We start from the raw sequence: 13,880 nt of genomic DNA on the forward strand, positions 1-13,880 counted from the left end.
GGTAGTCCCCGAGAGCTTCTCTCTCAGAGGCGTCGTCCCTACTTATGAAAGGCCGCAGAACCGCAACGCAAGGGCTAGAGGCAATGCGTGCGATTTGCAACCGAATCCTTCCTTGCAGGCTCGTTAGTCTGAGTTGTCTGCAGCCCGAGGCCTCTCCCTACCACCCCACCCTCTGTGCCCAGGCGCGCTTTCTGCTTTCAGATCTCACTGCTCTGTTCATTTGTTCCTTGGGACTGAGCCCCCACTCCCACCTGTTTTGGCCCCTTTCTCTTGACTCTTGTTAATGTATCAGTGACACCCCCCCTTTGAAGGCTTCTCCAACATCCCCACCCCGACAACCAGTTTCTCTCCAACACACCCCACTGGTAATAGTCTCACCAAGTCGCATTAAAGGTAGTTTGTTGTTTTTTTTAAAGATTTTATTTATTTATTTGAGAAAGAGAGAGAGCACATGAGAGGGGGGAGGGTCGGAAGGAGAAGGGTCAGAGGGAGAAATCCACAAAGACATAATGAAGCTGGACAAACTCCAGAGATGACATACTCCCGAGCAGGCACTCGATCCAGGGACTCCAGGATCATGACCTGAGCCGAAGGCAATCACTTAACCAACTGAGCCACCCAGGCGCCCTAAAGTTGGTTTTTTATGTGTCCGATGGTCAGCTCCTTGAGGATTGTCGACTTATTATTCATCCCCAGCCACCAGACAGGGTGACTGAAGGATATTAAAAGCAATGTACCTCACTTGTGCCTTTGCTGTATTCCAAATATATTCCCTATAAAAATGAGGTAGTAATGGGTAAAGGGCTGTTGTAACTGATGGAATTACAAATGCTTATTTGAAATTTTGGAAGTGAATTTTACCTTAGCCATGATTATACAGAATATAGGAAAGATGAGACTATGAGGGGAAAGATATTCTTGCAACTAAACTAAGGTTCAGGATTTCATATCTATCAGGTCAATAGTCAGAAAATTGGGTTTTTTTAAATTTTTTTTATTCTTGGCTTTTTAAAATACTTCCAACACATTATGTAAATGACTCAATGGATGGCTGGATAGACAGGGGTAGTATGTGGGATGCAGGGGCTATGTCAAAAGTGCCTGTTTTTAACAATGCCCCCAAAGTTGGCACAGAAAGACTGACCAAATAAAGATAATTGGCTGCATTTACAGTGGTCCCCATACTTGACTGTGTATCTGAATCACCTGGAGGGTTTCTTAAACCAACTGCTGGCCCATCCTTAGAGTTTCTGATAATTGTCTTGCTAGGTAGGGCCTGATAATTTGCATTTCTAACACATTCTCAGGTGATGCTGACACTATTTGTGTGGGAACCAAGTGTGGACTACATGGATTAAAATAATTCGCTAATTAGTAGGGAAGCCCGATGCCCAGAATCACATTTTAGAATAAGAAAATGAAATATTAAGAACTTTGGACCCATGGTCAACCCACCTAAATTTTTTGTCTGATGTCAGGAAGCAACAGGGAATTGTCTTTTTTCTCTTTCTTTCTTTCTTTCTTTTTTTTTTTCCTTAACAGATAGAGCACGCGCAAGGGGGGTGTAGGGGCAGAGAGAGGATCTCAAGCAGGCTCCACACCCAGCACAAGCCCAGCGCTGGGACAACCAACAGTCAGAGGCTTAACCGACTAAGCCACCCAGGCACCCCAGGGAATTGTTTTCTAAGTGGACACTTACCTTCAAGATTATGGGTAGAGCTTAGCATGTTGTTGATCACACTGTGCACAGAGGCTCATCACACTGATGCCTTCAGAATCAGTAACAGAGTCTGTGACAGAATCAGTAACAGTCGCACTGTGTCTCAGCTGAAAGGTATATTATCCCATCAGTGTAGTTTGATAACTTTTTTCTGAAATGCACCACTTTCTTCACATCGAACTGCACCCGCCTCTAGTAAATAGGAGCGTCTTGTCATCATACTTTGTCACAAGTGTCCTGCTGGTGCATGGAAATGAACCACTAGGGTTTCTAAGAAATCCACAAAGACATAATGGAGCTGGACAAACTCCAGAGATGACATACTCCAGAAAACAACAACAAAAACCAATAAGGAAATCATGTGTTTTACCCCGATGCCTTTTGCCAGTCATGTGATGAGCCCTGTAAGACAGGTTTCCTGCTGTCCCTACTAGCCATCCTCACTGTGGTCCCTCCTACGAGTTATGACTTGATTACTTTTGCCCTAAACTACAGTAATAATAGTGGTCTCCACTTGGACTTTTTGCCTCAGTCTCTCCTGTCCAATAGAACTTTCTGTGATGATGGAAATGTTTTATACCTGCACTGTTCAGTAGGGTGACCTCTGCTGCATGTGGCTGTTGAGCACTTGAAATGTAGCTAGTGCAACTGAGGAACTGATTTTTTTTGTTTGTTTTATTTTAATAGCCACAGGTAGCCAGTGCCTACCATACCGGACAGTATACCTCTAGACCATACCACTGACACCATTCATCCTCCCAAAGAACCTCCCTGTGCATATTACTAGTCCTGTTCAAGCACTTTATTTTTTTTCATCATGATAAGTGTACTCTTTAACCCCCAACACCTATTTCACCCATCCCCCCACCTCCCCTCTAGTAACCATTCATTTATTCTCTATAGTAGAATTTTCTCGATTGTCTCTCTCTTCCTTTGCTTGTTTTGTAAAATTCCACATGAGTGAAATCATACGGTGTTTGTCTTTCTCTGACTTATTTCACTTAGCATTATACTCTCTAGCTCCATCCATGTTGTTGCAAAAGGTAAGATTTCATTCTTTTTTATGACTGAGTGATATTCCATTGTGTATATTTACACTGCACCTTCATCCATTCATCTATTGATGGATACCTGGGCTGCTTCCATAGTTTGGTTACTGTAAATAATGCTGCAATAAACATAGGGGTGCATGTATCCCTTTTAATTAGTGTTGTATTTGGGGGGTAAATACCCAATAGTGCGATTAATTGTAGAGTAGTTCTATTTTTTATTTTTTGAGGAACCTCCATACTGTTTTCCACAGCAGCTGCACCAGTTTGCATTCCCACCAACAACACAAGAAGGTTCCTTTTTTTCCCCACATCCTTGCCAACACTTGTTTCTTGTGTTTTTAATTGTAGCCATTCTGACAATGTGAGGTGATATCTCATGAAAGTTTTGATTTTCATTTCCCTGATGATGAGTGATGATGAACATCTTCTCATATGTCTGTTGGTCATCTAGATGTTTTCTTTGGAGAAATGTCTGTTCATGTCTTCTGCCTATTTTTAATTGGATTATTTATCTTTGGGGTATTGAGTTGTATCTGTTTTTTATAGATTTTGGATACTAACCCTTTATTGGATATGTCATCTGCAAACATATTCTCCCATTTTGTAGGTTGCCTTTTGTTTTGTTGATTGTTTCCTTCACTGTCCAGAATTTTTTTATTTAGTCCCAGTACTTTATTTTTTCTTTTATTTCCCTTGCCTCAGGGGACATATCTAGAAAAAATGTTGCTATGGCCAATGTCAGAGAAATTACTGCCTGTGCTCTCTTCAAGGATTTTTATGGTTTCGGGTGTTGCACTTAGGTCTTTATTCCACTTTGAGTTTATTTTTATGTATGGTATAAGAAAGTGATCCAGTTTCATTCTTTTGCATGCGGCTGTCCAGTTTTCCCAACACCATTTGTTGAAAAGACTGTCTATTCCCCACTGTATATTCATTTCTCCTTTGTCAAAGATTAATTGACCATATAATTGTGGGTTTATTTCTGGGCTTTCTATTGTATTTCATTCCATTGATCTATGTGTCTATTTTTATGCCAGTACCATACTGTTTTAATTGTTATTGCATTGTAGTGTAACTTGAAGTTTGAAATTGTGATATCTCCAGTTTTGTTTTTCTTTTTCAAGATTGCTGTGGCTCTTCAGGGTCTTTTGTGGTTCCATAGAAATTTTAGAATTGTTTGTTCTAATTCGTAAGAAATGCTGTTTCAAACACTTTAAATAGCTAAAAAGTCCAAGTTCAACCCAGCTACTCAAGACCCTCCAGGAATAGGCCTCAACCTACTTTTTTGGGCTTGACACTGACTTTACTCAGATCTATTTTTTTTAATCTTTAAATTTTTTATTGTTATGTTAATCACCATACATTACATCATTAGTTTTTGAGGTAGTGTTCCATGATTCATTGTTTCTGCATAACACCCAGTGCTCCACGCAGAACGTGCCCTCTTTAATACCCATCACCAGGCTAACCCATCCCCCCACCACCCTCCCCTCTAGAACCCTCAGTTTGTTTCTCAGAGCCCATAGTCTCTCATGGTTCGTCTCCTTCTCTGACTTACTCCCCTTCATTCTTCCCCTCCTGCTATCTTCTTCTTTTTTTTTTCTTAACATATATTGCATTATTTGTTTCAGAGGTACAGATCTGTGATTCAACAATCTTGCACAATTCACAGCGCTCACCATAGCACACACCCTCCCCAATGTCTATCACCCAGCCACCCCATCCCTCCCACCCCCCCACCACTCCAGCAACCCTCAGTTTGTTTCCTGAAGATTAAGAATTCCTCATCTCAGTGAGGTCATAGGATACATGTCTTTCTCTGATTGTCTTATTTCACTCAGCATAACACCCTCCAGTTCCATCCACGTCATTGCAAATGGCAAGATCTCATTCCTTTTGATGGCTGCATAATATTCCATTGTGTATATATACCACCTCTTCTTTATCCATTCATCTGTCGATGGACATCTTGGCTCTTTCCACAGTTTGGCTATTCTGGACATTGCTGCTATAAACATTGGGGTGCACGTACCCCTTCGGATCCTGACATTTGTATCTTTGTGGTAAATACCCAGTAGTGCAATTGCCGGATCGTAGGGTAGCTCTATTTTCAACTTTTTGAGGAACCTCCATACTGTTTTCCAGAGTGGTTTCACCAGCTTGCATTCCCACCAACAGTGTAGAAGGGTTCCCCTTTCTCTGCATCCCCGCCAACATCTGTAAGGACATCTGTCGTTTCCTGACTTGTTAATTTTAGCCATTCTGACTGGTGTGAGGTGGTATCTCACTGAGGTTTTGATTTGGATTTCCCTGATGCCGGGCGATGTTGAGCACCTTTTCATGTGTCTGTTGGCCATTTGGATGTCTTCTTTGGAAAAATGTCTGTTCATGTCTTCTGCCCATTTCTTGATTGGATTATTTGTTCTTTGGGTGTTGAGTTTGATAAGTTCTTTATAGATTTTGGATACTAGCCCTTTATCTGATATGTCATTTGCAAATATCTTCTCCCATTCTGTCCGTTGTCTTGGTTTTTTTGATTGTTTCTTTTGCTGTGCAAAAGCTTTTTATCTTGATGAAATCCCAATAGTTCATTTTTGCCCTTGCTTCCCTTGCCTTTGACGATGTTTCTAGGAAGAAGTTGCTGTGGCGGAGGTCGAAGAGGTTGCTGCCTGTGTTCTCCTCAAGAATTTTGATGGACTCCTGTCTCACATTGAGGTCTTTCAACCATTTGGAGTCTATTTTTGTGTGTGGTGTAAGGAAATGGTCCAATTTCATTCTTCTGCATGTGGCTGTCCAATTTTCCCAACACCATTTGTGGAAGAGACTGTCTCTTTTCCATTGGACATTCTTTCCTGCTTTGTCAAAGATGAGTTGACCTAGAGTTGAGGGTCCATTTCTGGGCTCTCTATTCTGTTCCATTGATCTATCTGTCTGTTTTTGTGCCAGTACCATACTGTCTTGATGATGACAGCTTTGCAATAGAGCTGGAAGTCTGGAATTGTGATGCGGCCAGCTTTGCTTTTCTTTTTCAACATTCCTCTGGCTATTCGGGGTCTCTTCTGGTTCCATACAAATTTTAGGATTATTTGTTCCAATTCTTTGGAAAAAGTGGATGGTATTTTGATGGGGATTGCACTGAATGTGTAGATTGCTCTAGGTAGCATTGACATCTTCACAATGTTTGTTCTTCCAATCCATGAGCATGGAACGTTTTTCCATTTCTTTGTGTCTTCCTCAATTTCTTTCATGAGTATTTATTTGACAGAGAGAGACACAGCGAGAGCAGGGAACACAAGCAGGGGGAGTGGGGGAGGGAGAAGCAGGACCCTGGGATCATGACCTGAGCCGAAGGCAGACGCTTAACGACTGAGCCACCCAGGTGCCCCTCTTTCATAAGTATTTTATAGTTTTCTGAGTACAGATCCCTTGCCTCTTTCGTTAGATTTATTCCTAGGTATCTTATGGTTTTGGGTACAATCGTAAATGGGATCGACTCCTTAATTTGTCTCTCTTCTGTCTTGTTGTTGGTGTATAGGCATGCCACTGATTTCTGTGCATTGATTTTATATCATGCCAATTTACTGAATTCCTGTATGAGTTCTAGCAGTTTTGGGGTGGAGTCTTTCGGGTTTTCCACATAAAGTATCATATCATCTGCAAAGAGTGAGAGTTTGACTTCCTCTTTGCCAATTTGGATGCCTTTGATTTCTTTTTGTTGTCTGATTGCTGTGGCTAGGACTTCTAATACTATGTTGAATAGCAGTGGTGAGAGTGGACATCCCTGCCGCGTTCCTGACCTTAGGGGGAAAGCTCTCAGCTTTTCCCCATTGAGAATGATATTCGCTGTAGGTTTTTCATAGATGGCTTTTATGATATTGAGGTATGTACCCTCTATCCCTACTCTGAAGAGTTTTGATCAAGAGAGGATGCTGTACTTTGTCAAATGCTTTTTCTGCCTCTATTGAGAGGATCATATGATTCTTGTTCTTTCTTTTGTTAATGTATTGTATCACGTTGATTGATTTGCGGATGTTGAACCAATCTTGCAGCCCAGGGATAAATCCCACTTGGTCATGGTGAATAATCCTTTTAATGTACTGTTGGATCCTATTGGCTAGTATTTTGGTGAGAATTTTTGCATCCATCTTCATCAAGGATATTGGTCTGTAATTCTCCTTTTTGATGGGGTCTTTGTCTGGTTTTGGGATCAAGGTAATGGTGGCCTCATAAAATGAGTTTGGAAGTTTTCCTTCCATTGCTATTTTTTGGAACAGTTTCAGGAGAATAGGTATTAATTCTTTAAATGTTTGGTAGAATTCCCCTGGGAAGCCATCTGGCCCTGGGCTTTTGTTTCTTGGGAGATTTTTGATGACTGCTTCAATTTCCTTAGCGGTTATAGGTCTGTTCAGGTTTTCTATTTCTTCCTGGTTCAATTTTGGTAGTTGATACATCTCTAGGAATGCATCCATTTCTTCCAGGTTATCTAATTTGCTGGCATAGAGTTGCTCATAATACGTTCTTATAATTGTTTGTATTTCTTTGGTGTTGGTTGTGATCTCTCCTCTTTCATTCATGATTTTGTTGATTTGGGTCATTTCTCCGTTCTTTTTGATAAGTCTGGCTAGGGGTATCAGTCTTGTTAATTCTTTCAAAGAACCAGCTCCTAGTTTCATTGATCTGTTCTACTGTTCTTTTGGTTTCTATTTCATTGATTTCTGCTCTGATCTTTATTATTTCTCTTCTCCTGCTGGGTTTAGGATTTATTTGCTGTCTTTTCTCTAGCTCCTTTCGGTGTAGGGTTAGGTTGTGTATTTGAGACCTTTCTTGTTTCTTGAGAAAGGCTTGTATTGCTATATACTTTCCTCTTAGGACTGCCTTTGCTTATCCCAAAGATTTTGAACTGTTGTGTTTTCATTTTCCTTGGTTTCCACGAATTTTTTTAGTTCTTCTTTAATTTCCTGGTTGACCCATTCATTCTTTAGTAGGATGCTCTTTAGCCTCCATGTATTTGAGTTTTTTTCCGACTTTCCTCTTGTGATTGAGTTCTAGTTTCAAAGCATTGTGTTCTGAAAATATGCAGGGAATTATCCCAGTCTTTTGGTCATGGTTGAGACCTGATTTGTGACCTAGGATGTGATCTATTCTGGAGAATGTTCCATGGGCACTAGAGAAGAATGTATATTCCGTTGCTTTGGGATGAAATGTTCTGAATATGTCTGTGAAGTCCATTTGGTCCAGTGTGTCATTTAAAGTCCTTATTTCCTTGTTGATCTTTTGCTTAGATGATCTGTCCATTTCAGTCAGGGGGTGTTAAAGTCCCCCACTATTATTGTATTGTTGTCGATGCGTTTCTTTGCTTTTGTTATTAATTGGCTTATATAATTGGCTGCTCCCATGTTAGGGGCATAGATATTTACAATTGTTAGATCTTCTTGTTGGATAGACCCTTTAAGTAGGATATAGTGTCCTTCCTCATCTCTTATTACAGTCTTGGTTTTAAAATCTAATTTGTCTGATATAAGGATTGACACCCCAGCTTTCTTCTGGTGTCCATTAGCATGGTAAATGGTTTTCCACCCCCTCACTTTCAATCTGGGGGTGTCTTTGGGTCTAAAATGAGTCTCTTGCAGACAGCATATGGATGGGTCTTGTTTTTTAATCCAACCTGATAGCCTGTGTCTTTTGATTGGGGCATTTAGCCCATTTACATTCAGGGTAACTATTGAAAGGTATGAATTTAGTGCCATTGCATTGCCTGTAAGGTGACTGTTACTGTGTATTGTCTGTGTCCCTTCTGGTCAATGCTGCTTTTAGGCTCTCTCTTTGCTTAGAGGACCCCTTTCAATATTTCTTGGAGGGCTGGTTTAATGTTTGCAAATTCCTTTAGTTTTTGTTTGTCCTGGAACTTTTTATCTCTCCTTCTATTTTCAATGACAGCCTAGCTGGATATAGTATTCTTGGCTGCATATTTTTCTCCTTTAGTGCTCTGAAGATATCATGCCAGTCCTTTCTGGCCTACCAGGTCTCTGTGGATAGGTCTGTTGCCAATCTAATGTTTCTACCATTATAGGTTACATATCTCTTCTCCCAAGCTGCTTTCAAGATTTTCTCTTTGTCTCTGAGACTCGTAAGTTTTACTACTAGATGTCGGGGTGTTGACCTATTTTTATTGATTTTGAGAGGGGTTCTCTGTGCTTCCTGGATTTTGATGCCTGTTTCCTTCCCCACATTAGGGAAGTTCTCTGCTATAATTTGCTCCAATATACCTTCTGCCCCTCTCTCTCTTTCTTCTTCTTCTGGGATCCCAATTATTCTAATGTTGTTTCATCTTATTGTATCGCTTATCTCTCGAATTCTGCCCTCATGATCCAGTAGTTGTTTATCTCTCTTTTTCTCAGCTTCTTTATTTTCCATCATTTGGTCTTCTATATCGCTAATTCTCTCTTCTGCCTCACTTATCCTAGTAGTCAGTGCCCCCATTTTTTATTACACCTCATGAATAGCCTTTTTTTTAAAGATTTTTATTTATTTATTTATTTGAGAGAGAGAGAATGAGAGATAGAGAGCACGAGAGGGAAGAGGGTCAGAGGGAGAAGCAGACTCCCTGCTGAGCAGGGAGCCTGATGTGGGACTCGATCCCGGGACTCCAGGATCATGACCTGAGCTGAAGGCAGTTGCTTAACCAACTGAGCCATCCAGGCGCCCATGAATAGCCTTTTTGATTTCGACTTGGTTAGATTTTAGTTCTTTTATTTCTCCAGGAAGGGTTTCTCTAATAACTTCCATGCTTTTTTCAAGCCCAGCTAGTATCTTTAAAATCATGATTCTGAACTCTAGGTCCGACATCGTACTATTGTCCATATTGAGTAGGTCCCTGGCAGACAGTACTACCTCTTGTTCTTTTGGCTGAGGTGATTTTTTCGTCTTGTCATTTTGTCCAGAGGAGAATAGAAGAATGAGAGAACAAAATGCTAACAGGTTAATAACATCCCCAGAAAATATACTCTAAACAAATCAGAAAAGACCTGAAACCAGGGGAAAAGAAAGGGAAAGAAAGAGGAAAAAAAGGAAAAGAAAAAGATAAAAACAAATAAAAACAGAACAAAACAAAAAAAAAACCAGAATATGACCAAATATGATCAGGCTAGTGCATAGATCAGTGCCACACACTAGAATTTGGGTGTATTTTGGTCTGTTAGAAGAAAGTGCCTCCTAAAATTTTAAAAGAAGACAGACATGTACAAAATTAGGGTTGATACAATGAAGGGATGGAATATGACTGTAAAGATGAAAATTATAAAAGATTTTATAAAAGGAATCGATAAGATAAGAAGTTGTTTGAAAAAAGAAAGAAGATTTAAAAAAAAAAGAAAAGAAAAAGGGAGAGAATGTGATCAGGCAGGAGACTAGAAAAAAGCCATACACTAGTGATTTAGGGTATATTTTGATCTGTTAGAAGAAACTGTATCTCAAAATTTTAAAGAGAGAACAACTTATATATATATGCCAAAAAGAAGAGTAACTACTATGAAGGGTTAGAATATGACTCTAAAAGTGAAAAATAAAAATGTTTTTTTAAAAAAGGGATTGATAAGATGTTGGTTGAAAAAGGGAAAAAGAAAAATTAAAAAGAAAACAGTTAAAAGAAAATTAACTTTGAAAGACTAATGAATCATGGTAAAAAAAAGCCATGAATTCTATGTGCAGTATTCCGCTAGCGCTGGAGTTCTCCCGTTCTCCTTGATCGGTAAACTTGGTCTTGGCCGGCTGGCTGTTTGGGCTGATCTTCTGGGGGAGGGACCTGTTGCCGTGGTTCCCAAATGTCTTTGCTGGAGGCGGAATTGCCCCACCCTTGTTGGCCCACGCTATGTAATCCGCTCGGGTTTGCTCTCCGGAGGTTTCGTTCCCTGCAAGCTCTCAGTACAGCTTTGGAGGATGAGAGTGAAAATGGTGGCTTCCCAATCTCCGCCCCGGAGCAGCCGAGAACTTGGGGCCCCGCTCCTCAGTGCACCCCCAGAGAAAAGCAGTCAATCACTCCCATCTCCCCGGTCTCCGGCCGCACTCCGTGCTCACCCGGCCTGTGACCAAGCGTTTCTATCGCTGGCACCCCACTCGGTGTGGAGTCTCCAAACCCAGCAGATCCCTGCGGTGCGCTCCCGCGCCGCTCTTCCCCGGGGGAGGAAGGGGAGTCTCCCCGGATCTGCCGCTTGTTGGGTTCCTGCTGGAGGAGCAGTGGCCCGACTGTGCCGCGGATCACAGTTTATGGCAACCCTGAGTTGAGAGCCCACGCCTCGGCTCCGTCTCTGAAGCCGGCTGCCCCATTCCAATACCTGGGAGCTCTGCCGCACTCAGGCACCCCCGGTCTTTCTGTGATCCTGAGGGTCCTGAAACCACACTGTCCTGCGAGGGTTCCACCCCCCAGTTTAGCCACTGGAGCGATGTCCCTCAGTGGAGCCAACTTCTAAAAGTTCCAATTTTGTGCTCCGTGGCTCTATCCCTTGCCAGAAGCGGCGATGGAGGCCCCCTCCCCCGCTGTCTATCCTCCCGAATATCGCCTCGGATTCAGTTCTCCGCACGTCCTACCTTCCAGTAAGTGGTCGCTTTTCTGTTCAGAGAGTTGCTGCTATTCTTTTCTTCGATCTCCTGTTGAGTTCGTAGGTGTTCAGAATGGTTTGATCCCTATTCAGCTGAATTCCTGAGACCACACGAAATCCAGGTCTCCTACTCCTCCGCCATCTTCTACTCAGATCTATTTTTTTTTAAAAGTTTTGTTTTATTTTATTTATTTTAGAGAGAGAGAGTGCACATGAACAGGGCAAGGGGCAGAGGGGGAGGCGCAAAGGGAGAGGGAGAGAAACTAAAGCAGACTCCCCGCTGAGCACAGAGCCCAAAGCGGGGCTCGATCTCACACCCCCGAGAGCATGACCTAAGCCGAAATCAAGAGTCAGACACTCAACCGACTGAGCCACCCAGGCGCTCATTTATTCAGACTTATTAAATTACTCACTTTATATTATCTCTGTAATTTTATCTTGTTCTCTTCCTGCAATACCTTATTCTCCTCCCTGCCCCCAGTTTAGACAGAGCAGAGCTCATATCTCCCCCAGGAGCCCTTTCTCATCCCCCTAGGTTGGAATTAATAATCCCACTCTGTAGGAGATCACGTGGTATTAGGATGTGGCATGTATTTTGGAATCAGAAAGACAGGATTCAGGTTCTGGCTGTGCTGTTTAAGCCTTGTATGTGTGAGAAACTCACTAAACTCATCAGTAAAATGGGTATAATCATCATGAGGAGAATAGTACCTCTCTTGAGATGATGGATATGAAGAACCTGGCATATGGCAGGGCAGCAATAAATGTCAATGCCTGTCTTTTGACTCTTATAGCACTATATTTTGGAATTTTTATTCTACTAAACTATAGAGTCTTTGTTCTTTTGTAACCCCATAGCACCTAGCATTCAGCACCTAGCATTCACCAAAAAACTGACCACAGATGAAATAGCACGTGAATTCTTAAGTCAGAAACAAATGAAGGCCAAGAGTGCATATGGTAGAAATTTATAAAATTGTGAAAATAAAAGCAGACACACTTAATCTAGTAAATGGGAACTACCTCTCGAAATATAAATGATGTAGATTGAAGACAATAAAATGAAATCTTACTTTCTGTAAGTGAACTAATGGGATTCAATACCTCCAAAGGGTGTGACAACAGAAAAGACAAATACTTTAGCTTGGAAAGAGAGAGAAATTCTTGGGGGATAAACTATAATTTGTGATGGGAGAAGATAAGGGTATTTTGCATCTTCGACAACAAGGTTCTTGGTACAGAGGTCACACACTGATGGTCCACAGGCTGAATCTGGCCTGCAGAGGGGTTTTGTTAGAAATGTGCTGTGTTAAAAAAAAAAAAAAAAGTATAAAGTAATTGACAACATTTCAAAGTCAGAAGGCTTCAGATAAAAATCTCCAATTGTTGCTCATCTTGAGAAAGATCAGACCTGGCCTGGCTGCGCCCCACATGCCCCATGCCCGCCATTGCTGAAGCCGAAGGGCTGTTGCTGCCTCCATCAGTCCCACTCTTCCCTCTGTGCCTTGATGTCTGTATGTTGTCTGCTTCATGCCAACCCTGCCTTGGTGCCACTTTCAGAAAGAAAATGCTGGATTCAAAACCCTGGATCTGACCCAGGATGGCAGTTTTTATAATCTCAGTATAATTGGCAGGTTAATTAGGCTCTCTCAGTTGCCAGAAACAGATATGTTCTAGCAATGGAAACTTACTGTAAGATTACATGGGAAGGGGCTCCTGGGTGGCTCAGGCATTAAGCATCTGCTTTCGGCTCAGGTCATGATCCTGGGGTCCTGGGATCGAGCCCCGCATCGGGCTTCCTGCTCAGCGGGAAGCCTGCTTCTCCCTCTCCCACTCCCCCTGCTTGTGCTCTCTCTCTAGCTGTGTCTCTCTCTGTCAAATAAATAAATAAAATCTTTAAAAAAAAAAGATAACTTGGGAAAAGTGAGGAAGACTGGATGAATATTCCTCTGGGTGGGGGAAGAAAAGGAAAAATATTACCCGTTTTAATGTACAGTTCTGTTTTTTCTGTGAAAAACACAAATTACTAATTCTCTTAAGTGATACATTGTAGGGCGCCTGGGTGGCTCAGTTGGTTAAGCGACTGCCTTCAGCTCAGGTCATGATCCTGGAGTCCCGGGATCGAGTCCCACATCAGGCTCCCTACTCAGCGGGAAGTCTGCTTCTCCCTCTGACCCTCTTCCTTCTCGTGCTCTCTATCTCTCATTCTCTCTCTCTCAAATAAATAAATAAAATCTTAAAAAAAAAATCAAATAAGTGATACATTGTAAAATACTTCTTCCATCCTCTTATATATTCCCCAATCTTCTCACTTTATTGAATTTGTCATCTTTAGTTCATAGGTGTTATACAACACACGACCGCTACCCAGTGCTTTGAGGGTAAAAATACAATCTATGTCTATGGCCCAGTTAGTTAACTTTTCAAAATGTGTAAAGTAACTGATTGGTTTTATCACCCATAAAATGAGGATAATAGCAGTACTAGGATTGTCATAGAAATTATGTGAAATAA

General features: G+C 41.5%; 1 protein-coding gene across 4 annotated transcripts in view; it reads left to right on the plus strand.

Annotated features, from left to right (window-relative positions):
* The window catches only part of SLC26A8 (solute carrier family 26 member 8), a 93,248-nt gene that overhangs the window by 657 nt on the left and 78,711 nt on the right, over positions 1–13,880 (plus strand). The window lies entirely within an intron of this gene.

The sequence above is a fragment of the Zalophus californianus genome, chromosome 7 (assembly GCF_009762305.2).
Source record: "Zalophus californianus isolate mZalCal1 chromosome 7, mZalCal1.pri.v2, whole genome shotgun sequence".
Classification (NCBI taxonomy): domain Eukaryota; kingdom Metazoa; phylum Chordata; class Mammalia; order Carnivora; family Otariidae; genus Zalophus; species Zalophus californianus.